This window comes from Prionailurus bengalensis, chromosome D2, assembly GCF_016509475.1.
Source record: "Prionailurus bengalensis isolate Pbe53 chromosome D2, Fcat_Pben_1.1_paternal_pri, whole genome shotgun sequence".
Taxonomy (NCBI): domain Eukaryota; kingdom Metazoa; phylum Chordata; class Mammalia; order Carnivora; family Felidae; genus Prionailurus; species Prionailurus bengalensis.
Window position 1 is genome coordinate 2,201,463 of NC_057351.1, and position 27,306 is coordinate 2,228,768.

Sequence of the window (27,306 nt, forward strand, 5' to 3'; positions counted from 1 at the left end):
ATTTTATAGTATGAGTTAGGTTGACCGCCATTCACTGCCAAAATATTTGATTTGGGTTTCTTTCAACCTAATACAAATCTAATGAAAATACGTTTTTCAGGTCTTTCACTCAAACGGAGTTCTGAGACTGAGGTTGGTAAAGTTGAATTCCAGCACATACTTGTAAAGAGAGGTTGAGTTCACACAATGCTTTAAGTGTCGTTTAGTATCAAAATTGGACTAGGCCATTGTGGGGAATAGAATTAAGTACTCTGAAAATGTTCTGTCTCTGTGAGGAAGAGATTCTGTTTAAATCTGAAAATATGTAAAAGTTCCTACATGTACTTCTATCTGTAAGTATTTTAATGTCACAAATAGTGAAGATTGCTGTCAAGCCACTTTGAACAAGTATGAAGCTAGGAGGTCAAGCAGTTGTTCAGGAAACACCTTAAAAATCAGTTGTGTTCATACTGATAGGAGACCACAGGGGCCACTCTGAGTTGGTTCCCTGCTCTTTGACTTTATTTCTCTAACTGGTTAGTGGCACCAGGCGGTCTCACCTCTGTTAAATATACCAAGGAGTCTGTAATTGCAGAAGGCCTTCTCTGCGGCATCATCAGAATGACCTGCAGGTGATCTGATGAAGGTGAAGTCCAGTCGTTCTATTTCATTATCTACTCTTTCATTCTTAAAATTACAAATCTGTGCAGTAGTGAGTTTCAGGAGCCTATTAAAGACTGCACCTGTGTTCAGAGTCAGCCCCTGAAGCTGTGAGCTTTCTCTTAGAATATCCAAATCCATGCACGGAGTATGAAAACCTACGGAAAGGTGGTCCGAGCTCCTAGCTTGATTTATGGATGGTGTGGCGATGAATGAACATGAGGCCTTAGGTTGCATCTTAGAAGTTCAGTAGTTCTAGAAATGTCTAAAAATCTGCCCCCTCCCAATTTCAAGCAGACATCCTCAATTCCCTTGAAATGAAAAGTGTGCATATTCTAGTTCTGTTAAAAATTCTAAACCGGTAACATACAGGCATCTTCCTAAAATAGACTTAAGGGCGCCTGGGTGGCTCAGTCGGTTGAGGGTCCAACTTTGGCTCAGGTCATGATCTCGTGGTTCAGGAGTTCGAGCCCTGCGTCAGGCTCTGTGCTGACAGCTCAGAGCCTGGAATCTGCTTCAGATTCTAGGTCTCCCTTTCTCTCTGTCCCTACCCTGCTCATGCGCGCTCTCTCTCTCTCTTCCAAAAATAAATGAACATTTAAAAAAGTTTTAAGTAGACTTTTTCACTTTTAACCATACCAAACAATTCCCTTCCAGAACATAAAGGCCAAGAAGATAGGGACATGAATCTGTTCCGTTCACTGCTGTATTTCTAGGACCGAGAATGATGTAAGACAGTATCCAGCAAATATATGTTGAAAGGATACAAATTAATTTTAGCTGTTCTCCGTCTGATTGGTAATAGTAGACCGAAGGCATTTGTGTGATGTTCATCACCTCTGGCTGCCATAACTAAATGTAACATCCTGGGAGGCTTATTAACAGGGATTTATTTCTTGTCCTTTGGGACCTGGAGGTGTGAGATCAGGGTGCATGGTCAAGTTGGGGGTCTTCCAGGCCCCGTGGCCCTCCTCGTGGCCACACGTGGCAGCAGGGATGGGATAGTGGGGGGGGGTCTGGAGGCCTTATTCTAAAGAGCAGTGAGGGGCTCCTGGGTGGCTCAGTCAGTTAAGCATCTGACTTTGGCTCAGGTCATAATCTCACAGTCCGTGAGTTTGAGCCTGCGTTGGGCTCTGTGCTGACAGCTCGGAGGCTGGAGCCTGCTTTGGATTCTGCGTCTCCCTCTCTCTGACCACCCTCGCCCCCACCCTTCATGCTCTGTCTCCCTCTGTCTCAAAAATAAATGTAAAAAAGGGTTTCTAAAGAGCAGTGATGTCATTCATGAGGGTCCCACCTTATGACAACCTGACTTGCAAAGGCCATCGTCCATGACTATCACCTAGGCTTCAGAATTTACCATAGGAATCTGAGGGGACACACACATTCAGGCCACAGCATTATTGTTTAATAAATATTTTCAAAACTGTGATGATTAGTTATAAATAGTATTAAAAATCTGTACTAGATGCATCTAACAATCTAAACTTTTTTTTTTTTTTTCCATCATGATTCAGCTTACCCATTGATACACATGCTACCTACTGGTCATCATTTATAATGTATGGACCCTTCTCCTCCAGCTCCTGGATAACTAGTTCTTTTGCATTTTAATTACGTAAGCCACCAGCCCTGTTAAATTTGCTCTGTATGAGCTTTATTGTTACTGATTAAACCTTTTGGCAGGAGTCAGGTTTTACCCGAGGAAAGAATTTTTAAGGATGGATAGATAGATAGATAGACAGACCCACCGACCTATATATGGCTCCGACCACGGAACTTTCTAGGTCCCTCTCTATTTCGTGCTCTCACGTTGTCCTGATGGGTTCATGTTTTCCCCTCTGACCACTCTTCTCTTCATCCTCTTCTCTGTAGAAGCTTCCGTTGCCCACGGTCTCCGACATCACAGGCCATGAACGGTCTGTTTCAACACAGCCTGCCATGTGCTTCAGGATCGCGTGGCTCCTCCTATGTGTTTATCACATCCTCCTGTGACTGTCACCTTGCTCTGTTCGGGGCCCACGAGGGATGAGGGGGTGTTGGGGGACGGCTACAAGGTGAGCCTCCTCAGCTCCACGTAGAGCAAATCCCGGCTGTCGGCTATCCTCTGGCTGGACCACAGCAGGTGTGACTTTGGGGAAAACCCGGGGAACCATTTCTTCGTCGGTTTACATTGTCGTGTGCGATGCATGATCTTGAAAGCTGAAGGCAGAAGCCCAAAGGGAGGCCATGGTGTGGGGGATAAATCCCATATTAGTGGCATCTTTGTGAGGTTTGATAGCCGCTGAAAGGTACTCCAGCACTAATATTGTGCCAAACAGCTGGAAGATATTTTGGGGGCAGAACTGTTAACTATGCTTTGGACCAAGTACGATTTAACAAATGGTGATGGGGCTAGTAGTTGTTGCTTTATTATTGTTGCTTTATTATTATTTGTTGATCCTGTCCCACCCTGGGTGTTAATCAGTCCACGTAGGTAACATCATTTGCTTTCAATATTCCAGCAGCGCTGGACCCAATTTTCCAGCTGAGCAAACTAATGTAGAGATGCCGCTGAATTCTGTAGGGTCGACTCCCAGGAAGTAAAGTCCAGACTCCGACTGCATCTCTAAGTTCAAATCCCATGCCTTTAACCGCCTGGAATTGCCACACCGTGGGTTAAATCTTGGTGTTCTTACCCCTCATTTCTTTAATATTCTGTCTTCACCTGCAGTTTCTTCACTAGTGAAGTAACTAAAACTGCTTATAAAGCCTCAATAGTGGCCCCGTTTAGGGTTTGGCGTCCTGTTCGGTGGAGGTGTTAGGTGTGTCCACAGGAATTCCCAAGCCCTGGGCTGTCAGCCTGTCGGTGGGGGGTGGGCACAGGGGCAGGCACTGCAGAGTTGGTGACGGCCCTGGACAAAGCCTGCCGGCTTGAAGGAGGGCGTGAGGCTGGGAGGGCATAGGCGGTCAGGGCTGCTGCCTCCCAGGCTGCGGTCAGGGCGGGCTTCGTGCCCAAGCAGCACAAGCTGGCCGCACTCCTCTACCCCGGGGCTGTCGGTCCAGGCCGTTCCCGCTGCCCGGCGTCCCTTCCAGCCTGGACCCCGTCACGTCAGTTCTGACTGGTCGTGGTGACACCGCAGGTTTTACTTCTCTGAAAACCAACCTTCAGCAAGTCTGCTCTGCTTCTGGGTTGGATTTACAGAGCTGCCTGCTGCTCGTTTGGTTCCCTGGCCGCCTAGACTCCGGACTGAAGGCCAGCAGGACTCGCACCTGGCCTGGTTTCCAGCTCTGGGCGTGGCGGAAGAGGCCTTGCTCTTGTCTGCTTTTCACACAAGTGAGAACTCAGTCTTGTCGCTTCTTTCCAAAAGCGGGCCTGGGCCTGGGCCAATTCCCCCGGCAGTTCTAGGAAGCCGGTAGAATATGGAGATAAGCTAAACTGTACTGTGTTTCTGCGGGAGTCACGGCTTTATGGTCATCACTTTTTGTGACACGTCGTTTTCCCTCTAAACGACGTCCCTCTAAACGTTGTCCCTCTAAAACGAACAGCATTGGTGGAAATCTCCATTAAGGAGTGAAAACACACAGCTCTAATAGCCATGATAATTGCAACAACATATCGGTTATCATGTATTCCGTATTCTCCATGTACTAAACTGGGCTAAGCCCTTTGAACATATTTTCTAACTTAATCTGCACAATAATCCTAACAGGAAATGTTTGTAGCTTAATTTTAACCACCGATCTAGAGATTTGAGTAATGATCCTCTTCAGTTCCTGGCCCACTATCATGATTGGCTGGGCACACAGATCTTCCCTTGCTGATAGGCATGAATTTCTAAAATTTTCTTCCTTTATTGCTAATCTCCACACCCACCATCTTCCTCACAGGCAAATCAACACTTAACTCTGCCAATAAGTCCGTGGAGAAGCATGCATTTTCCTACCTTTGCTAAACGCACAACTGTGTGTTTTTACTTTATGTAACTGCCATTGTTCTAGATGTTTCTATCACATATTCACTTTTCACTGCCTTTTTATTTTTTTAAATAAGAAATTTATTGTCTAGTTGGTTTACATACAACATCCAGCGCTCATCCCAAAAAGTGCCCTCCTCAATACCCATCACCCACCCCCACTCCTTCCCACCCCCCATCAACCTTCAGTTTGTTCTCAGTTTTTAAGAGTCTCTTATGTTTTGGCTCTCTCCCACTCTAACCTTTTTTTTTTTTTCCCTTCCCTTCCCCCATGGGTTTCTGTTAACTTGCTCAGGATCCACATAAGAGTGAAACCATATGGTATCTGTCTTTCTCTGTATGGTTTATTCACTTAGCATCACACTCTCCGGTTCCATCCACGTTGCTACAAAAAGCCATATTTGACACTGCGTTTGAAAGTTCAGTCTGTGATGCTGAATGTGTTCCTATTCTGTTGGGTCCGGTCCCTAAATAAAACAGGAAAACCTCAGATGGCAAGCAACTTGCTCTCAAGTATTCTGCAAGATGAACCAAGTTTTCTAGTAAGCCATAACTTGACGAGTAAGGTCTTGTGATACAAAGAGCCCATGATGCTGAATGTCACATGATCACAACTGAGCCAATAGTGGGGTGTATGTCTGTGTTCTCTCTGTCTCTTAGATTGGGGGTGATCATCTTCCATGCTTGGGTGCTTGGCCTCAGGCTGCAGTGTTGGGCAGAAATGAGTGATTTTTCAGAACGTTGGAAAGTGCCCACAACTGGCACTGGTGTATTTTCTGTCCCTTCAAAGCGCCTGTGGACAGTCCTTTGCCTTTCCAGACAAGAGTGAGCTTAGGAAGGCTTTGCTTCATTTTAGGTCAGGCTACCTGCAGATCTAGACCCTTGGCTGCCTTCTTTCCAGTTCCGTTAAATACAGTCTATGACCAAAGTTAATTAATACTGCACTGTAGTCAACATCCATGTGAGTGTATACAGTGGCCCCCATGCAGAAAGATTCCATTGAACCAATAGGTAGCAGCGATTCTGTTACTGATCGTGAAAGTTGTCCTACACGATAACCCTCCTGTCTCCCTCACACCAGCCATGAAGGTTTTCAAAAGTGCAGGGTAATTTGTTTATTTTTCTTTACATTTTGTATTTATTTTTTATTAAAGTACCGTAATAATTTTTATGTGAATATTTTTCGGGTTGTGGAATGAATCATCTGAGTGTCCATTATTTTTTCTGGGGAAACTCACTTTGATATACACATGCTTTGGATTACAAACATGTTCCAGAACAAATTATGCTCGCAAACCAAGGTTTTGTATCATCGACTACATTTTACCAAACTGTTCCCCTCATGACTGGCATCTGGGTTATTTCCCTCGCCGTCAAAACTGCACAGTGGTGAACGTACTGGGAATCGCCATTTGTAGGCCAAACATAGTTTAATATTACAAATTCATGCTATTAAGATACAAAACTCGATACCTGAGCAAGAGGTACTCTGGATCATACATACAGACTTTTAAAAATGACACTTAGAGCAGTTTTGGGTACACAACAGAACTGAGAGGTATGGAGAGTTCCTACTGCCCCCCACAGCCCCCCTCCCTCCACTGCCCACATCCCCCACCAGTGTGCCACATTATTTACAGCTGGTGAACCTACGTTGACCCACCATTATCACCGGAGTCCATACTTTACGTTAGGACTTCCCTCTGTTGCATGTTCTATGGGCTTAGACATGTTCATAAGGATGCGTATCCATCGTTATGGTATCTTACAGGATAGTCTCCCTGCCATGAGAGCCCTCTGTGCTCTGCCTGTCTATCCCTCCCTCCCCCACCCCCTGATCTTTTTACTGGGTCACTACTTTTGCTTTTTCCAGAGTGTCCTATAGATTCCTGCTATAGATAGGAACAGTTACAGTAGGTTAATGGTTCAAGATTGGCAGCTTTTACTTAGTGGTGACTCTTCATGGCTTCACAGCTCATTCCTTCGTAGCACACATATTCCATTGTCTGGTTGTGCCACAGTTTATTTACCTACTCCCCTAATGAGGGAATCCTAGTTGCTGTCAAGTTTTAGTAATTAAGAAGGAGATGGCTGTTGGGGCGCCTGGGTGGCTCAGTCGGTTGAGTGTTTGACTCTTGATTTTGGCTCAGGTCATGATCCCATGGAACATGAGTTTGCTCTGTGCTGACGGTGCAAAGCCTGCTTGGGATTTTCTTTCTCTGACCCACTTTGGCTCGCACACACTCATCTGTTTGTCAACTCCCGCTCTTGTCTCTTGTATACGATTAACCCATTGTAAAATTTCTCAGAATATATCCAGACTCAGACCAATTTTTACCATTTTCACTGCCACCAAATGCTGTACCTCTCTTGACTAGATTATTGCGGTGGGCTTGTGAATCATCTCCCTGATTCTCTACACAGCACAATAACCAGAGTCCTTCTTGATGCAAGTCGGTCCTCATGTTACCCGTCTTTAAACACGCAGCCACAGTCCTCCTGCCTGTGGGATCTTGTACAGGTGAGGGCCCCTTCTTGTGCTGACCTCTTCTCGGCCGTGCTTCTGCAGGGCCCCTTCTACCACTGAGCACAGCTGGACTCTCCTACTTGGGAACCCCACACTGGAAGTCCCACCAACGCCTTCCAGTCTTGAGATTTTTGCTCAGGTATCACTTTCTCATCAAGGGTGACCCCCACTCTTCCCAGTTAAAACCACACCCTCCTCCTCCCACTACCATTCCCTGGTCCAGTTCCTGGCTTTTCTTCCATAACACTTCTCGGCTTCTGATGCACTAAATATTTTACATGATTTGTTACCTACATTCCACTGCTGGAATCATAAGCTACGAAAAGGCAGGTATTTTTTTTTTTTTTGTCTTTTGCCCACTGATATATCCCAATATATGGAGCAGTGCTTAGCTTATACTAGGTGTATGGTAAATATGTGAAAGAAAAGGACTTTGTATTTAAAGTTTCTATGTTCTGGGGCACCTGGGTGATTCAGTAGGTTAAGCATCTGACTTGGGCTCGGGTCATCATCTCACAGTTCACGAGTTTGAGCCCTGCATCGGGCTCTGTGCTGACAGCTCAGAGGCTGGAGCCTACTTTCAATTCTGTGTCTCCCTCTCTCTGACCCTCCCCCATGCCTGCTTGCTCTCCCTCTCTTTCAAAAATACTAAAAAGTTGAAAGTTTCTACATTCTGAAGGGATACTCTTGATGAGTGTATTAGCATAGAAATACAAATATCATTAAAAACTATAATGTGTTGCATGTTAATCCTCAAAGTCATTATATTTTAGTAATCTTTGAGTTATTGTGGAAAACAATATAGAGGAATATATAAATATAGAGGAAGCTGCCATTTAAACTAGAGGGAAATAGATAAGTGTTAGAAGTTAGAAAAAGCAAGGGCTCAAAATGATACATAAACAGTGATGACCTAAGAGATTCTCATATGGTGGAAGAATCATTATTCAGACAAGATTCTGCTTTGGCTTGGATCCAATACTACACATTACATTTAATCCTATGCTATTTATAATTTATAACTTGTGTGAAATCCTACACACAGATAAGTATGTATTGAAATCTGTTTCTGTACATATACATAATTGAGATATTAATAGGATGCAATCGATTCATCCACAAAATTTGCTCAATACTCCCAAATGTCATTTTTCTATCCTTAGGATTTGTATCTTATGTGCTGGGGACCAAAATAATGCCACAATATAAAGTTTCTTATTTGGGTGTTTTTTCACGTATGCTAAGCGGTGTTCAAGTCCTGAAAGTAACACTTTTCTGGTTGATTAAGTACAACTTTCTAAAGGCCAGCAGCAAGCTGATTAGCTGGCACAACAGTGTAGCTTGTAATGTATTCCATAGAACTCTGGAGAAATGTGTTATTTGCTTATATCTGTCCTATTACTGACGTGATACATGGTTCACTTAAAGACCTAGGTATATTAACATGCTCCCTGAATAAGAACATGGAATCTATGTCTGTGTTTTTAAATCTATGCAAGTCTGGGTTTTCTAGATGACATTGATCTAAAATCCTCTTCCAGAGCTAAAATACAAAAAAAAACCAAAAACCAAAAAACAAAAAACAAACAAACAAAAAAAAACAAGCATTGTCTTTTGAATCTTAGTCTTCTAATGGATTAATCTTGACACATTCCTAATAAGGACCTAATTATAACATTTGGTGGGTGTTTATCAGAAGTCTGATACAAAAAATGCCCAGTTACCTCCTTTTGAGATGTATTAAATTGGCTCATACTCTCCATATATCTAAGAAATTCATACTGTTTGAGACCCATTCCTCCCTACTTATATTCTGATCACTGCCTTTTAGGTAGAAGTTTAATTAGGAAAAAAATACCAATGATACCATGTTCTCAGTCATCAGATCACAAGAAGTAAATTCCCATATTGTTAGGCAGACTTTCAAAATACCAGAAGACACCACTGCTTTTTACTCGTCCTGGGGAGACCATCATGGAATTGACAGAATCTGTGGTGGTCGCTCCGTTGATGTAGAATGTTCTTGATCTTCATCAACATGGGCTACTACACTGATGGGTTCGTAAGTTTGTCTTCTGCTCTGGCCTTAAAGGCATGTTCTCCAGGCCCTGCCCTCCTGGACACTCCAATACACCAATCAAGAAATTTGGGAATATTTTCCCTGATCTAATTTTAAAAACTACACGTTGGCTGCATCTATACCTGAGCAATTGCTGTTGATAGCATGTGTTACTTGCATTGCGACCTTTAACTCTTGAGGGTAGGTGTTGGTCCCTCCAAGCCGGTGTTACTGGAGATGGCTCCTAGAAAGTATGAGTATTCCACACGAAGGTGAGCTGCCTGTTGCATCTGGTGTTTAATCTGGGATGGTTCCCAAGCAGTTATCCTTGGCTCTGAAACTTGTTCAGCGAAGTTATCCATAACCTAGAAATCTTAAAAATTCCCTTGAAATAAATTAGAGTTTCCTTCCCCGAGGGCTCATGCCAAGGCAGTCCATGAGGCATCAATAAAAAGGCAGTGGGCTTATTTTGCAAACGAAGAATCTTTTCCTAAGAAAGAGGATCTGTATGAAACACCATGTATCACCCAAGTGTGAAGTGATAAATAGAATATGTACCCAGCCAGAGACCTTTGCAATTAGAGAAAACATTCGTTGCTTCATCTTTTTGCAAGGTCGGATTCAATTAGCATGTTCAGTGGACAGTGGAGTCCTGGCTTTTCTTTACAACCTGTAATAGACTCAATTATTTTTCAGGGTTGCTTCTGTTCTGTAAATATGCCGGTATCACTTGGTTTAAAACTACACATTTTAATGAGAACTGTAGCTCCTAATTCGTCTCATTTCTGGAACTCTCTTCCAGTGTCAGAAATTTCATACCAGGGATGGTGAACAGCCAAGCAGTAAATGCCTACCCTGTACAGTGTGTATCAAATGTATGCTTGGTATACTAACAGAAACTCCAACCTCCCCCCGGTCTTCCTGTTCTCTATATTGGGGTTTTCGTTTTAACACAGTAGTGTGATCAGACGGGTCTGTGTAAAGTGACGGATATTCGCCACAGCAGAGGTCTATCCAATGTCAGCGTGACAAAGAGTGCACTAAAAAGGCAGTGAGCACTGTATATCGGCAATTCCCCATCTGCTCTCGGCCAGTAACCATCGACTGGAGAGAATTGTCCGGGCACGGGCCTCTGGATTACAAACACGGTGATGTACTGTGGACAAGATCAGGAGACCATATATTCCGCCACTTTTCCTTTATCATTTCTGGGGCCAAATTCCTCCCATATGTGAATTGTGTAGCAGAAATTGACAGAAAAAAAAACCTCTCCTAAGTGACTAAGTAAATAATTTATAGGCCGCCCTGATGGTCTTACTGTTATTAAGCTACTGTCCTTGTACCCAGAAGATAGCAAACGTGGGTATTATCTCTCTGTTTCTGTGCCTTCCTCCTCTTGCCATACAGGAGTCCACATTTTAAAAGCTGGTAGTGTTCCAGGAGTTAATTTGTGAATCAATTGTTTGGAACTTGGAATACATTTTCTCATGGAAACAATATTAAAAATGGTTAGGTTCCCAGGACAACCTATAACATGCCTACTTAATCTGTAATAAACATTCATCTAGAACCTAACCAAGCTGTATACAATAGGCTTGATTTATTACTTGCAACGGGAATATATTTTTACCAGAGGGGGAGGCAGAACTCAGTCTGACTTCCACCCCATCTGAAATGCACACACATAAGCATATCCCACCTTGTCAGCACCTGAATCTTGAGTGTGCAGAAATCAGCCCTCCCAGTACATCTGGGTTGGGGCCCTGGACTGGTCAAGACTTCATCTGAGAGAGGGGAAGGGGGATTTAGGAAACACTCAGTATGGGAGCTTAGTGACAGGGTCACTTACTCAAAATCACCAAACACAAAAATACAACATAAATCATCTATATGGCGCTGAATAAATGGACTGTGCAGAAACGGTTAAACTGTGAGACCCTTTGACCTCAGCTGGACATGCTCTTCAGCTGAATCATGACCACGAGAGCACCTGGGCGTAGATTCTGGAGAGCTTCATACTTAGGGAAGTCTGAGTTACATTGTGGAACAACCACACAGACTTGAATGGCTTAAAATAATGAAGTTTTGGTTCTCCCTCCTGTTTCCTAGCCATCCCATTTTGGTGGCAGGATTTGGGGGCGAGGTTCTGGAAGAATGTCATCACTCAGAATCCCAGGGTAACAGCACGGCCAACGTGGTGGTGGTTCACATGCCTCGTGCCAGGTAGACACCTCGGGAGGACTCCTCTCTGGCAGTTAAGGTCTCAGGCTGGAGGTGGCCTGTGTCCTAGCTCATCAGCCAGAGCTAATCGCTTATCTTTTCCAAACACAAGATGACCAGACATGCAATCTTCCTGTGTGTCCAGAAGCATAGTGAGAGGTACGTCTAGGAAGGGAGCCAGAAATATTTGTGGAAGTCTTAAGATTGCCACACGTAGATTAACAAACTGTAGGGGCGCCTGGGTGACTCAGTCAAGCGTCTGACTTTGGCTCAGGTCACGATCTCACAGCTTGGGAGTTTGAGACCCGTGTTGGGCTCTGTGCTGACAGCTCGGAGCCTGGAGCCTGCTTCGGATTCTGTGTCCTCTTCTCTCTCTGCCCTTCCCCCACTCATGCTTTGTCTGTCTCTCAAAAACATTAAAATTTTTTAAAAAAAACCATTAAGCCTAAGCAGTCTTGAGTACTTTGGAAGTGTCTACCACTAATTTCGAAGATCTCAGAGAAGTGCTAGGAGAATATTACCAAGGATTGAAGTCTGAAATGCTTGAATAATTATTGAGGTTTGATTCTGAACGTGCTCTTACAGGTCATTTCTACCTATATTATAGAACTATATGTATATACTGAACTAACCAGTGGATTTTTCTGATAAGAAAAATCCACTTGAACTAAAGGAACTTACTTGATGTCTTCTATTGCTGCCAATGTGATGGAGAATCAATTTTGTGATTTTTGCTTTTGTCCTTGAATAGCACAAGAAACTCCTCCTCTCACACAAGACCTTCCTTGATCCATTTCCTCCCACAAAATCAAGCCTGCACTGTGACACGAGTAACCTGAGATTTTCAGTCGGTGGGTTCAGGAGCTACTGTCTCTCTGATTCTCACACCTTCTAGTGCTTGAAGGAAAATTTATCATGCAGAGAGGGCTTATGGCTTATTATTCACCTACTTTAATTTCTGATCTTTAAAAAAAAACTGTTCGTTGTAAAAGAAAATATTTAAATTTGCTGGGTGGAAAATGCTCACAATTTTTAAATTTTCAAACATCTTGGTACACATAATTTTTATTCCCCTTAATGCAAATTTTGATAATCAAGTAGGACTATTTTCTTAGTATTGTAATAAAAATACTTGAAATCTGATAGAAGATCACTTAAAATCTTCCTTGCATTTGCTGACAAAGTCTTGGGGATTTTAACAGTAGATAAATACAAAAATCCTTTAATGTAACAATGTTGGTTTTACCTTTTTTCACATTTTGGAACAAAATATTTCTGAAAAATACTTTGCCATATACCTTAAAACTCAAAATTTTTTGACAGCACCCTAATTTTTTTGACAATATGAGTAATAATCATGACATGAGAAAAACTGGCTCCTTAAATCATTTGGATGTGATAGTTATGTTTTTTCCGTGTGTGTGCGTGTGCACGTGAGTGTCATACTTATCTGATAGTGTTGTTTCTTTTATGAATCTGTTAGTAACTGAGCAAATACTTACGGAGGATCTACTGTGTAACCACCATACAACAGATATGCAAAGACTCCTGAGTTGAGCAAGGATAATTTTAGTGTGATGAGACAGAGAGTAAACAATTAAATGACCTGAGCATGTAACATGCCACATGGTGGGGAGTGCAATGAAGGGAAATAAAATTGGAAAGGAGAATGGTCCTGTTATGGTTAAGTCTGTATCTTTGAATTGGCAAATTATACTTACAAAATTATGAATTTGTTTTTAAGGATTCTAAGTAAACAGGTGAAGAGGGAAGGAGGAGAAAAGAGATGATTTTCAAGAAAGGGACCTTACACTTAACGATAAAACTGGTGTCTCACTGACCTAAAACTTAACTTTTTTTTTTTTTTTTTTGGATCGACTTTGTCACTTGTAACCCATCAGAAAGCACCAGACTGCTGCTTTGTTGACCTAACTCAGCATTTGTGGGTCCGTCCTCTAGAGAAATGATAAACCTGTACATGTTAAATCTTTGCCCCTTCTATTTATTTTCTTGCCTCTTGGGTTCATCCAGTAGGCTAAAGGGTTTCCATGCTGAGCTCCAGTCATTCATTTTTCAAGTGTTACAAGACAAAAGTGAAATCGTTTAAAACATAATAAACGATTTAAGTTTAAATCATGAAATAGGTTTAAAACATGAAATTTGTGACCTCCAAGATAATGAAAAGGAGATCATTTGGGTTAGAGTGTGAGTCAGAGGACTTTACACCCATAGTCTATTAAATGAGCAACAGCATCTCTAAAAAACATACATCGTTTAATATACATAGTTTAAAAAAATACATAGCTTATTGCTGAAAAGTGGTAACTATCTGAGCTTTCAATGAGTCATGATCTTTCTGCTGGTGGAGGGTCCTCCCTCGATATCGATGGCTACTGACAGGGTGGTGGGCGCTGAAGGCTGGGGTGGGGTGGAAGGTTCTTAGACAACAGTGAAGTTTGCAGCACCCGTTGACTCTTCTTTCGTGAACAATTTCTCTGTAGCAGGTGATGGTTTGATAGCATCCAACTCCCAGTAGAACTTCTTTCGGAACTGGAGTCCGCCCTCTCCAACCTGCCACTTCTTTCTCAACTGAGTTCATGTGACGTTGTGTGTTGTCATCTCAACAGTCTTCTCAGCGTCTTCACCGCGTCTTCACTGGGACTAGATTCCATCTCAAGAAGCCACTTCTTGGTTCATCTGTAGGAAGTAACTTGTCCATTGGAGTTGTGTCAGGTGATGCAGATGTTTGGTCCCACCTTCAGGCTCCACTTCTGAGTCCAGTTCCCTTGCTGTTTCCCCACATCTGCAATTATTTACACTGAAGTCTTGAGCCTTCAGTTTGTTAAATCAAAAAAAAAAAAAAAAAAGTAATAGCTGAAGTACAAGCAAAGCCCAGCAAAGTGAGGTATGCCCACGTTTTTATTCTGTTTGTTCTTGCATGTAGACTTCTTGTGTCATATGCCGACAAATAAAAATAATGCTCCTTTTATCACTGGGAATGCTAGAAAGGAAATAGGTCTTTTCATCAGTCCTTGTGGAAAATTGGTTACTTCATTAGCAGCTCTTCTCTGCTCAATCACTGGGTCCTGCTCAAATTTGAAAGGCGGTGTAAGGGAGAGCCAATCAAAAAGTAAAACAAAAAACCACAAATGAATGAAACGGAAAGAATAGTCTATTTCCTTAAAGAAGTTGTTATGAAAAAGGATCTAGATCTCAAAAGTGGCAAAAGAACCCAAAGCACAGCCACCCAAGGTACGATGAATGATGACCAAGAAGGCCTTGCACTCACTTTTCTGTGAAACACCTAAGTGTAATATCCATCGGCTGCATAGTTATATTTGAAAAGAAAGATTCAATGTTAAGAGGTGAATTATTTAACATGTCCAGCTAAACCTAAATGTAATAAATTCAGATTTCTTAACGAAAATGATGGGAATGATAACCGTTCTCAACGTGAAACAACTTTGGAAATGTAGGGATGAGTTTTTTGTTCACTGAACTTTAATAAACTGTCCTCAAGCTTAAGTATTAATATTCTGAATGATAGCTAGGTAGATGTGTCAGATGGATCTTGGATCATTTATATAAAATTATTTTAACTGTTGAGCCTAGTTCTCCCACGGTCATTGTTGAGTAGTGTGTGTTGTTGGGGCGGGGGGCGGGAGCAGTTCAGAGTAGAAGATACTCTCAGCCTGAACTTCATCCCCCAATACCGGTGCATTTGGTTGCAATGATACCCACACCTTGTGCTGTACTGCCAGAGCCAGGATGCCTCTGTGTGCAGTCAGTTACTTATACAAAATCAATCTTTTTTTTCTCAAGGGGGTACTGACCCACCTGCAGTCTGATACTCCACGAGGCAGGCGTCAGGGGCTTGTGGCCAGAAGTGGTCCTACAGAGGTGTTTCATAGCCTGTGGGGAGGCTAGTGCCTGCTTCAACTTCCCAGCCTTACACAAATGAATCCCTGATGAGCCTCATCCTGGGTGTGGAGTTGCCCATCTTTACCAGAAACTGCAAATCAAAGCATATGCCCTTGTGATTGTGAGTGTCGGCTAACTTGTGAAACCAAAGTGTCTCCTCTGCCTGTGTCCTTGTAATCTTTCTGGCTTGGCTCTTCTCCCCTGCCCCTTCCGTCCCTGATTAGATCTCAGCTTTAGCATCTCTAAAGGATGACATGCTATCTGGTGCTACCTTCATGGAAATCTTGAAGACCCCACACTGTCTTAGATCAAACCATTAAAACTTCACCCTTGATGGTAATCCATCCGTCTGTATTTTGGCTGGTGTATTGACAAACCGCCATGAAACTTTGTTTATGTAGGTAATGTTTCCAACAGCCAAAGGCCGTCTATCTCCTTACAGTAACCTGGGCCAACCTCTTCTCGTTCCTCCACACGGTGAATCGGGCTTTGGGGGAGTTTTCTCTAAGGGGAGTGGTAGGGGGGCCTCTGTGCTGCATTTAACTCCAACACTGCATCTCATGGTTCACCTGGGAAAGAAAGCTTTCCAGAAAGCAATAAATCAATTGTATGAGTACCAGCGACATTGATACATTAAGTACTTAGTTTTTTTTCTTAAATTCCTGAGTCCTGAGGACACTAAAATTTATTTATTTTATATAGAATTGCATCGCCAAGCTTGCCTATGTAGCATTCACAAGATTAGTTTTAACAGGCAGGCATACGCATGTCCAATAGAATTCAAGTCAAATTCAGGCATTTCTTGAACTTTGCAATTACATTCTGTATGCTGCAGTGCTTAGAGTTTTTGTGATACAACAGGATAATGAACCTAAGCTTGAAATGGAAAACTCAAGAGCAGATCGTTTCCTTCGCATCATGGGCTGGTACAGATTCACCCCTGCTTGCACTTGGCAGGGTTAACTAAAACAAGGAAGCTGGATTTCACTGGCTAATGGTGAACGGAAGATTTCCAAGCTTGCTTACCTATTTGTTTCCCCTATACTGAATTCTACAAGCTAGAGAAAGCTCCGACTTTGTTTAAAATGTAAGAATATTCAACTCTGGCAAGTTTAAGAAAATTGTTTGGCCATGGTAATTTACTGTATTCATCACTGAGGCACCATTAATGTGAGCTCTTTAAAATTTTGATGTGAAACTTTGTTTACTGAAAGGTACTTAGAAAAGAGAATGGTCTGATTTTCATACATAATGTAATCATCTATAAAAGAGAAAAAATACTAGAAAACCTAACAGTCAGCAGTTCAGATTCCACTATTAGTAAACAGTGCATTTAATGGAATTAGGCCAGATATAACAAGTCCTTAAACAGATGTAGAATATTTTAAGTCAGAACCTGTAATAATCTGCACATTATAATTTTTTTTTCAACGTTTATTTATTTTTGGGACAGAGAGAGACAGAGCATGAACGGGGGAGGGGCAGAGAGAGAGGGAGACACAGAATCGGAAACAGGCTCCAGGCTCTGAGCCATCAGCCCAGAGCCTGATGCGGGGCTCGAACTCGCGGACCGCGAGATCGTGACCTGGCTGAAGTTGGACGCTTAACCGACTGCGCCACCCAGGCGCCCCTAATCTGCACATTAAAAACATACACATACAGTTTAAATGGAAAGTCATTTTTAGTCTTCTTAAATTTTAAGTTTGTTTACTAATTTTGAGAGAGAGAGAGGCATGAGCAGGGGGAGGGGAAGAAATAGAGAATCCCATGCAGGCTCCATGCTGTTAGCACAGGGCTCGAACTCACGAACTGTGAGATCATGACCTGAGCCAAAACCAAGAGTTGGATGATAAACCAACTGAGCTGCCCAGGCGCCCCATCATTTGTAGTCTCTAAAACAAAGGCATGACCAAATAGGTATTTTTTTAACTTGTCCATCTATTAGTACTGATAAAGATCTTTACATGCGATTTCTTAGTTGCTTCTTGTTACATTGTACAGTTGAAGAAACTGCAACTTGAGTAATTTGTTCTGGGACTTGGGACTGACCATGTATGGCTAAGCTAAAACCTGAAGTCACGTGTTCTGTCTCCCAGCTTTCCAGAGCATTAAACATTCTGGTATTGATAAACGAGGACATCTATGGAGATGCTCACTTTTTGACTTTTTAAAGATACACTGTAACACAATCTGAACATAACACCATTACCACTGTCCTTACCGTGACTTCAATTCTTCCACACAATTTGTTTTCCTTCTCATAAAGTGATGTTTTCATTTTCTACCAGAAAACGTAGTTGAAGAGATGGAGGGTTAGAGGGTGAGACGTCTAATTCTGGCCCATCAGTTTTTACTAAATTATGTAAAATTGGGGAGTGGAGCTGGCATTAGAAGTTTCTGGTCCTGGTTGTTTATGGACACCTGGGTAGAGTGTGCTTTAGAGGCATCTGTGTGATAAGGCGTGGGGGTTACTCAAGAGAAAGTCTGTCACTTAGAAATGCAGGAGAATTGTCTATGAAGGAAGTCACATCTGGGATGTGACAAAAGGAACAAGGACCAAGGAACAGGAAGACAAAAGGAACAAAAATAAAGGAAGGAAAACAGAAAAAGTGAAGGAATTAGAAGGATCAATGGGACCCCCCCCCTAAGTTCCTCCCACTAAAAAAAAAAAAAATGAAACTTTGTTTAATAATGGTCTAATTGTTGGCATTGGCTAACTGATGCAGGGTGTTCATTCTCCATACATTCTTACGTGGTTGCAGAGTTCAGTTAAAAACAAATTTTGCTCAGGCTTCAATTCTACCAGTTGTAGAGATTCTAATTCAAAACTTGGTTTTGAGTGCAGTGCCCTGGCCACCAACAAAACCTGGGCCCTTCTTTGAGGTAGAAAGTATTGGGATCCTCTCCAGAACTATTAAATTAGAAACCCTGAGGTTGAGGGTTTAATGCTTAAAAAAAAAAAAAATCCTTGAGGAGCCACTGGGTGGCTCAGTCCGTTAAGCCTCCAACTCTTGATTTCGGCTCAGGTCATGATCTTGTGGTTCGTGAATTTGAGCCCCGCATCAGTCTCTGAGCTGAGCGTGAGGCCCCTGCTTGGGATTCTCTCTCTCCCTCTGTCTCTACCCCTTCTTGTTTGTGTGCCTGTGCCCTCAAAATAAGTAAACTTAAATAAATTTAAAACAATTCTGTGGTTCTGATTTATGCATAAATTTGAGAACCACATCCAAGGTCCTATAGTATTCACTTCAGTACTGTGGACTACTCTAATACACAGGTAGCAGGACTGTGATTACTCGAACATGCAGGTAGCTTACTATAGGTTATTCTTTTTAATTTTTTAATGTTTTTTTCTGAGAGACAGAGCATGGGTGGGGGGAAGGGCAGAAAGAGAGGGAGACAGAATCTGAAGCAGACTCCAGGCTCTGAGCTGTCAGCACAGAGCCCGACGGGGGGGCTCTAACCCACGGACCGCAATATCATGACCTGAGCCAAAGTCAGATTCTCAACAGACTTGAGCTACCCAGGCGCCCCACTGTAGGTTATTCTAAGATGCAGGTAGCACTAAGAACCTCTGGACAAAGGGATCTTTGAACTCCAGGCCCCTAAAATTTCATTTAAATAAAGGCTGAAATTCAGTAAAAGTTAGAGTACACCCTACTTCTTGGATTTGTTGTTCCGTTCTACAGATTTCTCAAATAGGAATACTATTTTATCAAAGACTAAATTAGCTACTACATATAAAACATAGAATAGTGTCTGACATATAAGAAGTAAATATTCGTTTTTAGTTTACTTCATTTACTGCTGTTTACTTACATTTTTGGCAAATACACTGAAAATTTTACTATGAAAAAGGCTCTAAAAATCACTTGTTAGAAAAATTTTATTTATACTTTCTAATGGGATTTATTTTATACTAATCAAAAATTCTGTTTACCTGTAATAGATTCTTGCCACGAATATTAACTCCTGTGTAAGTCAAGTAACATTATGTCCTGAGCCCATTATTTTGCCAGACATACGTCAGCAGTCATTTCCTTTGTAACTGATGAAGAGGGTCCAGACCATTGGAATGAGACTGTTCCCTGCTAAATAGAAATGAGTAGAGTATCAGCAAACTTTTGTGTCTCTGTGAGCACTTCTATAATTACGTAAATGGATTCACTTTCCATCAGTACTGAGTCACAGACTATAGCTAAAATATTTTGAAATAGATAATAATCTTCAAATTAAAGTATTTGACTCTAATACAGGGTGACGTGAACTCCTAGCTGAGCCAAAAACTAAATTTTGATCATTGAAATTTAGATTGTTTTTGCAGATAAATATGATTTTGTCATAATTTCCTATTTTCAATGGACTTCTAGTCTTTAACCGCATAGAAGATGTTAAAATTCTGTGGGTGTAAGTTTTTTTCACCTGTAATAGCATTTGGCTATTTCAAAATGGTTTTGAAATCTCAAATGCTTAATTTTAAGAGAGAAGACACCTGGCTTTTTTGTTATAAATACATCAATAACTAATTTTATGACCTTGGATAAGTCATAAGCTTCAATTCTCACACAGATAAAAGGGAGAGTGAATCAGATCTCTGAAATCTTAATAGCTCTTTGTCTGTGTATCCATCCAGACTCCACCTAGGAAATAGACTTTGAGAGAAAGTTACAGAACCTTACAAGTAATTTTGAAAGGGGGATGGTCTGTGGGAGGCAGGTTTCTCACTGCTGGAGTAGCGGTTGCCGATAAGCAAAGAGAAGACTAGAATGATCTGTGCGTGAACCCACGTTTTACTTAATGGAGATACTGTTGGACGCATGTAGAAAGGTGCACAGAGGTAGGCACACACATCCGTTAGCTCACATGCAGTTCTGTGCTCTGTCAGTGGGGAGGGCTTAGAAGCCACCGGATGTGGTACCCAGACCTTAGTTAATACCATTCTGTGTTCAAAGCAATTAAGATTTCTTTGGAAAATGGCTGGGTCCTAGGACTGGAGCGATAGCTATATAACAGCCTGGGAGATCTGAGTGTGCCAGAAAGTAAGGAAGCTCTCAAATCCCCCCATCGTGGGGTTATGTCCAAGGCACTCAGGAGCTTTTTGAAAGAGCTTCTGATGGCCAAATATGTAATAATTTGAGCAACGCGATTAGACTACTATTGTACCCAAAATGTACAGTAAATATTCTTAAGCCTATGCTGATACAAAGAAATGACTGAATAAATAGAGAAAAGACAAACCTCTCCTGTAAAAGAATTATAGTTAATATAAACACTCCAGTCTCCGGGGGTAGGGGGGGAAAGAACTCTCTGCTCCTTAGGTGTGGGCTGCTAGGGATTTCCTGCCAAAAAGTACTGTGTGGAAAGGGCAGGAAAAGTACAGTGATTAAACCGACAAACACGGTCTCAGCCAAGTGATCACGATTGACATGAATAAGTCACTTCTGTAGCATGTACCCTTGATAAATGACAAACATGGCATGTTACCTCTCTGGTCTTCTCCCCCCCCCCCCCCCCCCCCCCAGAAAAAAAGTAACCCCAACTAAGCCATGAGAAAACAGTTCCCCAACTGGGATTTTTAAAATATCTACAAAACACCTGACTGATAGACTCCAAAACTGTCACGGTCATCAAAAACAAAGTTTGGGGCACTTGGCTGGCTCTGTCAGTTGAGCATCCGACTGCAGCTCAGGTCATGATCTCGCAGTCAGTTGGTTCAAGCCCCGCGTCGGGTTCTGTGCTGACAGCTCAGAGCCTGGAGCCTGCTTCAGATTCTGTGTCACCCTCTCTCTCTGCTCCTCCCTTGCTCATGCTCTGACTTTAACTCTCAAAAATAAACACTAAAAAAAAACAAAAACCAAGTTTAAGAAACTGTCACATCAAAAAGCCTATGGACACGTGACCAGTAAATATGTGCTATCCTGGATGGCAGGCTGAAGTAGTAAAAATGCAGAAGGACCCTGGGTATCAGCTAGAAAATCTGAATATGAATTTCAAATCAAAATAGTGTTCAATATTGATTGATTAGTTGTGACAAATGAACCATAATATATTTTCAAAATAGAAACTGGGGTAGGTGGAAACTAATGTATCCCCAGTTTTTCTAAAAATCTAAAAACATTCCAAAATTTTATTAAAATTTAGTATTTTTTAAATTTTTTTCTTAATTTTTTTTAACGTTTATTTATTTTTGAGACAGACACAGCATGAACGGGGGAGGGGCAGAGAGAGAGGGAAACACAGAATCAGAAGCAGGCTCCAGGCTCTGAGCCATCAGCCCAGAGCCGACGCGGGGCTCGAACTCGCGGATTGCGAGATCGTGACCTGAGCCGAAGTCGGACGCTTAACCGACTGAGCCACCCAGGCGCCCCTAAAATTTAGTATTTTAAATTTGACTAAGGATTTATGATGTAGGTCAGTATTTTGCAAGAAGATACCAAATTTTTCTCTGGATGTTTATTTTTTAAAAATGTCTGTTTATCTTTGAGAGAATGCAAGGCACTGGGGGAGCAGAGAGAGAGGGAGACACAGAATCTGAAGCAGGCTTCAGGCTCTGGGATGTTGGCACAGAGCCGGACATGGGGCTCGAACTTCTGAAGACTGAGATTGTGGCCTGAGCCAAAATCAGATGCTTAACCACCTGAGCCACTGGAAAAAAAACTGGTTTGTTTGTTTTTATTTATTTATTTATTTATTTATTTATTTATTTATTTATTTATTTGCAAAGACCTTATTTTTGGGTTTTTATGCTTTTCAGACTTCAAAGATAAGACATCGGCACTGTCTCAGATACTGGCTTTGTAATATACATGGGGGTGGCTGAGAATTCTAGTTGAGTGTTTCAGAGGTTTCCGTAGGTAGCCTGATATGTTCCTCTAAAGAACGTGATTCCAGAGTGCCAAAACTGTCACTCTAGGATTGCAGAGACATTGGGGGATGTGGAGTAAGAGGAGCCCGGTGTGGATGTGGAACACTTTCTGCCAGGACGGCCCATGTTTCTATTTTGAACTGCTCTCACGACCGTCTTCCTAATAATTTGGCTTTTGTTAACCATTTTTTTTTTTTTTTTTTTTTTTTTGCTTCAGAGGAGTGATGTCTTTGCAACTGCGAAGATTAGCTGCTAAACTGTAAAGTGATAATGGAGAATTAAGCAAAAATACTGAATTCTTGGGATGAGCTATCTTTTGATATTAGAAAAAAACCCCAACTAATTTTTGCTGGCTCGTTTAAAGTAACAGGGCACGGTTGGTTTGCCAGAATGTTTTTCTACATGCCTGTGTCTTTCCTTCCCAGCTGACAGCTCTAGACTTCACCTTTCTCTCCAGACAGCCTGCCGACTATCTTAGTCTCTCTCCACACCCCTCACTTTCTCTACACTCTCCCTCAGGGAAGCTGAAATGTCAGCTTTGACTCTGGAAAAGATGCATTCACCATCGGCTCATTTCTCCTTTATGCCATTTTTCACTATGTTGTTTGCCTGTGCATATGCAATTAATCCAACTGTAAGAAAGGACTGTGGTCGTTATTTTTAGTTGCCTTCTCCCCTAATCCAGTTGAGACCTTTCCCAGAATGATCCAGAGAGGAAAACTTATCTCTGATTCCCCTGCCTGCCCCCTACTCATTAAAACCACAACAAAACAAGACTGCTTGCAAACTTCCAGTGGCTCTGTTCCAAATGATGGGGGAGACGTTAAAGTTTAACCCATTCCTCCAAACTAGGTGCTGCTCTACCTAACAGATGAGAAGTTGAGGGAATAGTTGCATATTACTGTAAAAATAAGTGTATCCTAGTTTATGATGGAGGAAACGTCCATTTCCTTTTTAGTAGGAAGGATGGTTTCTGGGAGTGTGGGCTTTTGATAATCAATGTTAAGTTCCCCCTAACACCCAGTCAGTTTCTAATGGAGTCTCTGTGATTGTACATATAGAATAGCATTCAGTATTTTAAATCCTTATTGTTACCCTCACAGAATCACAGAGCCTCCTTAATTTTGTTTGAAAATCCAATGAGACCCCTTCCTCCAGGGGGGTTAGAGGGTCCGGTCTTATCTGGGATCGCAATGGAGCCTAGAACAGACAAAGCTGTCGCTTAGCCTAGAGATAGGAATATCCAGGGGGAAAGTCACAGAGGGGTGGCCAATAGATACGGGTCAAGGGGAGAGTAATATTGATGAAAATTAAGTTCAGAAATGAAGATCAGTTATTAGAAAAGGATCCCTTCATAGGAGTTATTAGATATCTGAATAGAATCCAGTGAAGAATCCAGTAGACAAATGTGGCTGACCAGGGACATTAAACTTAAGGGGTGGGGGGGTCACAATTCATAGGATTAGGCAAAAGAAGCTACTATTTGACATGTTGTGTCTATGAGCATCAAGAGAAAGTCCTCCTGCCCAAATTACACAAGATAGAAACCAGTGTTAATAACAGCTTCCTAGTGCACAGGGCACTCTTCTGGGGGAAACAGACATGGTCTCTGACAGACGAGCAGATCCTTCATTCTGCAATAAGATATTGGAGCCACCACCTTGTAAATGATAGCCAGAAATGATGTGAGAAAGAGAACGTACTTAGTTGCAGTTAGAAAAGAAATTTAATGATGCAAGCATAGACGACAGTAACTAAGCCAAAACTTGAAATCTGAAACCTCTTTTTATTAAGGAAAACATTAATTGGTATTCTGTGAAGTTCTAGATGCCAACAATTGCTTCCTCAGTAGGTGTGACAAGGTTATTAAGGCTGGTGTGAAATTACTCCCAAGTGTAAAAAAAAAAAAATTATAGATTTAACATAAAACATTTGAAGGTTTTGTGGGGTTTTTTTCCATTTGGAAATTTGGCAAATAAATTGCCAATTATTTCTATAGATATTGTCCCATAATGAAAACACATTCAAACAAGAGCTGTGTAGGAGATCTAGAAGTATATACAATGCCATGTACCATAAAGAATCCTTCAACTCTCCCGGAATGATGTAGGTTAAAATCAAACTAGCCAGCTGTCTCCAGTATCACAGTTGACAGCTAGGGGATAGGTTGTTGCTGTATTCCTTATGTGAAGAAATCTCCCTCTTCTAACAGTGGAAGTTTTCCATTCAAACAAAGCATTTTGTGTAGCTCAGTGAATAAAATGCATACAAGCTGATTACTTTGAAGCTGGTAAGGGTGAGGGGTATCTTTTTTTTTTTTTTTTTTTTTACCACTTTGCCTCCTCATCAGCCTCTGCGGTGGCCCAAAGTAACTCTGGGGAATTCTAGGGTTTTCTGGAATATAATTTAAAAAACGCTGGTGTAACTACATCTACATAACCTTCAGCTTCCAAATTGCTGCACTCTTGTATTAACAATTAGTTAATTGTTAATTGGAAGCCATAGGGAAATCACTGAACTTCTCCCCACCCCACTAATTTTACTGAGGAAAAGTGGCACATGGTAAAAATGCAAATAGCAAAAAAAAAAGGTAACAATGAGGCTGCTTCCCATATTTCCCTGTTGTATTTCCCCCGATATATTATGTTTCTTACAAATATTTCCAAAATAGTTGATGCATATACCTGCACACGTGCGTATCCACATGCCCCTTTTTTATACAATTGAAAGTAAAATGCATACAGACGTGCACTTTGCTTTCTGCACCTAAGAATAACCATTAGAGTTCTCTCTATATTTGAGTATATACTTTCATTAAACATTGCCTGAAACTTCAATATTTGAATGTCAGTATTTTATCAATCAGTAATAGACTCTTTATTAGATTAAGATATTCATAAATTAGTTATTGAATGGCCATCTTTACGGAGAGATTTGCAAATGTGTGCAAACACTTATGTATGATGGAGTCCCGGGGTGGAAATGCTGGGGAGTTACTGCAGAATTGCCCTTCTGTGAGCCATGGAGACCAACATTGACCATGGTCTGAAAGGGACCAGACTTCCCCTTCCTCCATCACATGCTATGTCATCACATCTATTTATCTTTGTCAGAGATTTGAAAACACTGCATCATTTTTTATTTTAATTCGAATTTCTTAATAGCTTGTAGATCATATTTTTATATATTTCAAAACCATTTCATTAACTTCTTTCTATAAATTGCCTGTTCATAGTGGTAACCAATTTTATAATTAATTTCTAAGAACCTTTCTAATATTTAGGAAGCTGCTCCTTTTTTATATGGTTTGGAGAAAAGTCTAAAGTTTTCTATTTTTTAAGTTGTATTTATGAATTTACATTCTTTGGCTTCTGACTTTGATGTAAATGCTAATTGTGAGTTCTTTCTAATGTCAGACATATATACACACACGCTGTCTGGTGGCCTAGATAAAATGCATCATTAAAACAGAATTTTTCTTTGTTTCTAGGAGAACAATACATATCTTTAGTCGTGTATTTCTTCTGTTTCAGTAATGAGGGACATGTAGGCTTATTTTTTCCTTTATTCATGGTTGTCGGGAATTTCACAGTCAAATTGAATAGTCAAATTTGTATTTGCCACCATTTTAAGTAAATTTTATCCTCCACTTTACAGTAGACTTTTCATTGTAGCTTCATATTTTATTGGACAACTTAAAAATATTGCCATTTTGTGGGTTTGTGTATAGATTCCAATTCATATGGGGTGTGTTGTGTGTATGTATCAGTCAGCCAGGGTTGGGGGGAGACAGGATCCGTTCTAAGAAGCCATGAAGTTATTAAACTAGACAGAAATATTAAGAATTTTCCTTGTAATTAGAAGCACGTGTGTTCTGGATGTCTATCTCTAGTAAACTGCCACAAAAGAACAATATGTCCTCATTTATGATGGGAGTTGATGGGCTGAACTAGGTGGTTGTCACATGTGTCCCCTCATGTAGTCGCAGCTGAAGGTGGTGCCATCAGAAAAACTCTGGTGACCTTCTGTCACTTGTATTGGGATGGCTGACTGAGCAGGGACGGTCCTCTGTGACCCCCTCAGGGGACGAGCTTGACCTCCTCTACAGCCTGACCATCTCCACAGAGGTGGGTTTCTTACATGGTGGCGTAGAATCCCAAGAAATTCAAGGGCAGAAAACCTAGATCTTGATTCTCCAAGGGATGGCCATGAAAGGATTTGGGACCATCTTTAATCTCAGATACCATGCAGTAAGGGTGCATTACTTTTGGATAAGTTTCTTAGGAATATATACTGTGTGGGTATATATATACATAAATATAGATCCATGGACGTTCTGTGCTCTGCCATATGTAATTCTGTGCATGTGGTACCACTGCACTAATGGCATGTCCTACCCTTCATCCCCTCCTCACCACTGAACCAGCTGGCTATCATAATCCCCTGTATATCTATCTAGATCTAGATCTATTTGGAAATAGACACAGAACAATGTTTTAGGTGAGATTGCTTAAATATTACTGATATAATGGTAACTTCAATGCAGTGGTGTAAGAACTTTTTATCCGGGAAATTGCTGGGATGGTATAATTCTTTGAGGAGGGGGCTCAGCAGGGAATGTATCTAAATGCTCACATGATCACGGAAATTTTGAGTATGGTAAAAATTTATGGATGATCTTAGCGTTTTCTCAGGATAAATGGATTTTTGGGAAAGTCAGAACTGCAGTGCTACAGACGCCAGTGGTTGCACTCGGACGGATGTGACGTGCAGTCCTGGCTCTGGTCTCATTTGCCGGGAGCCTCTGAACGCCGTCAGCTTCCGTTTCTCCTCCTGTGCCAGGGTTGCCTGTCTATTGCAGCATAAAAAAATACCCCAAAGCTTGGAGGCTGCAAACAACAAAGGTTTATTATGTCTGTGGACTGTGTGGGTTACCTGGGAGCTTTTTCTACCAATCTCCCTTAAATTTGCTTGGACGCTGCTGGCTGGCCTGAGCCCTGGTTCAGCTAGGATGGCTGAATTGTCTGCAGTCTGCACGTGGTCTTGCATTGCAAACTTCCTCACCGCATGGTGATCTCTGGGTCCCAAGCAGTGCAAAGGCGGAGATAGCAGTCCTGTTGAAATC

The 27,306-nt window shown here is 41.6% G+C and overlaps 1 pseudogene; it reads left to right on the forward strand.

Moving 5' to 3' along the window:
- Positions 1–2,606: 2,606 nt before the first annotated feature.
- LOC122493496 overlaps positions 2,607–27,306 on the forward strand; it is a 30,530-nt pseudogene continuing 5,830 nt past the window's right edge.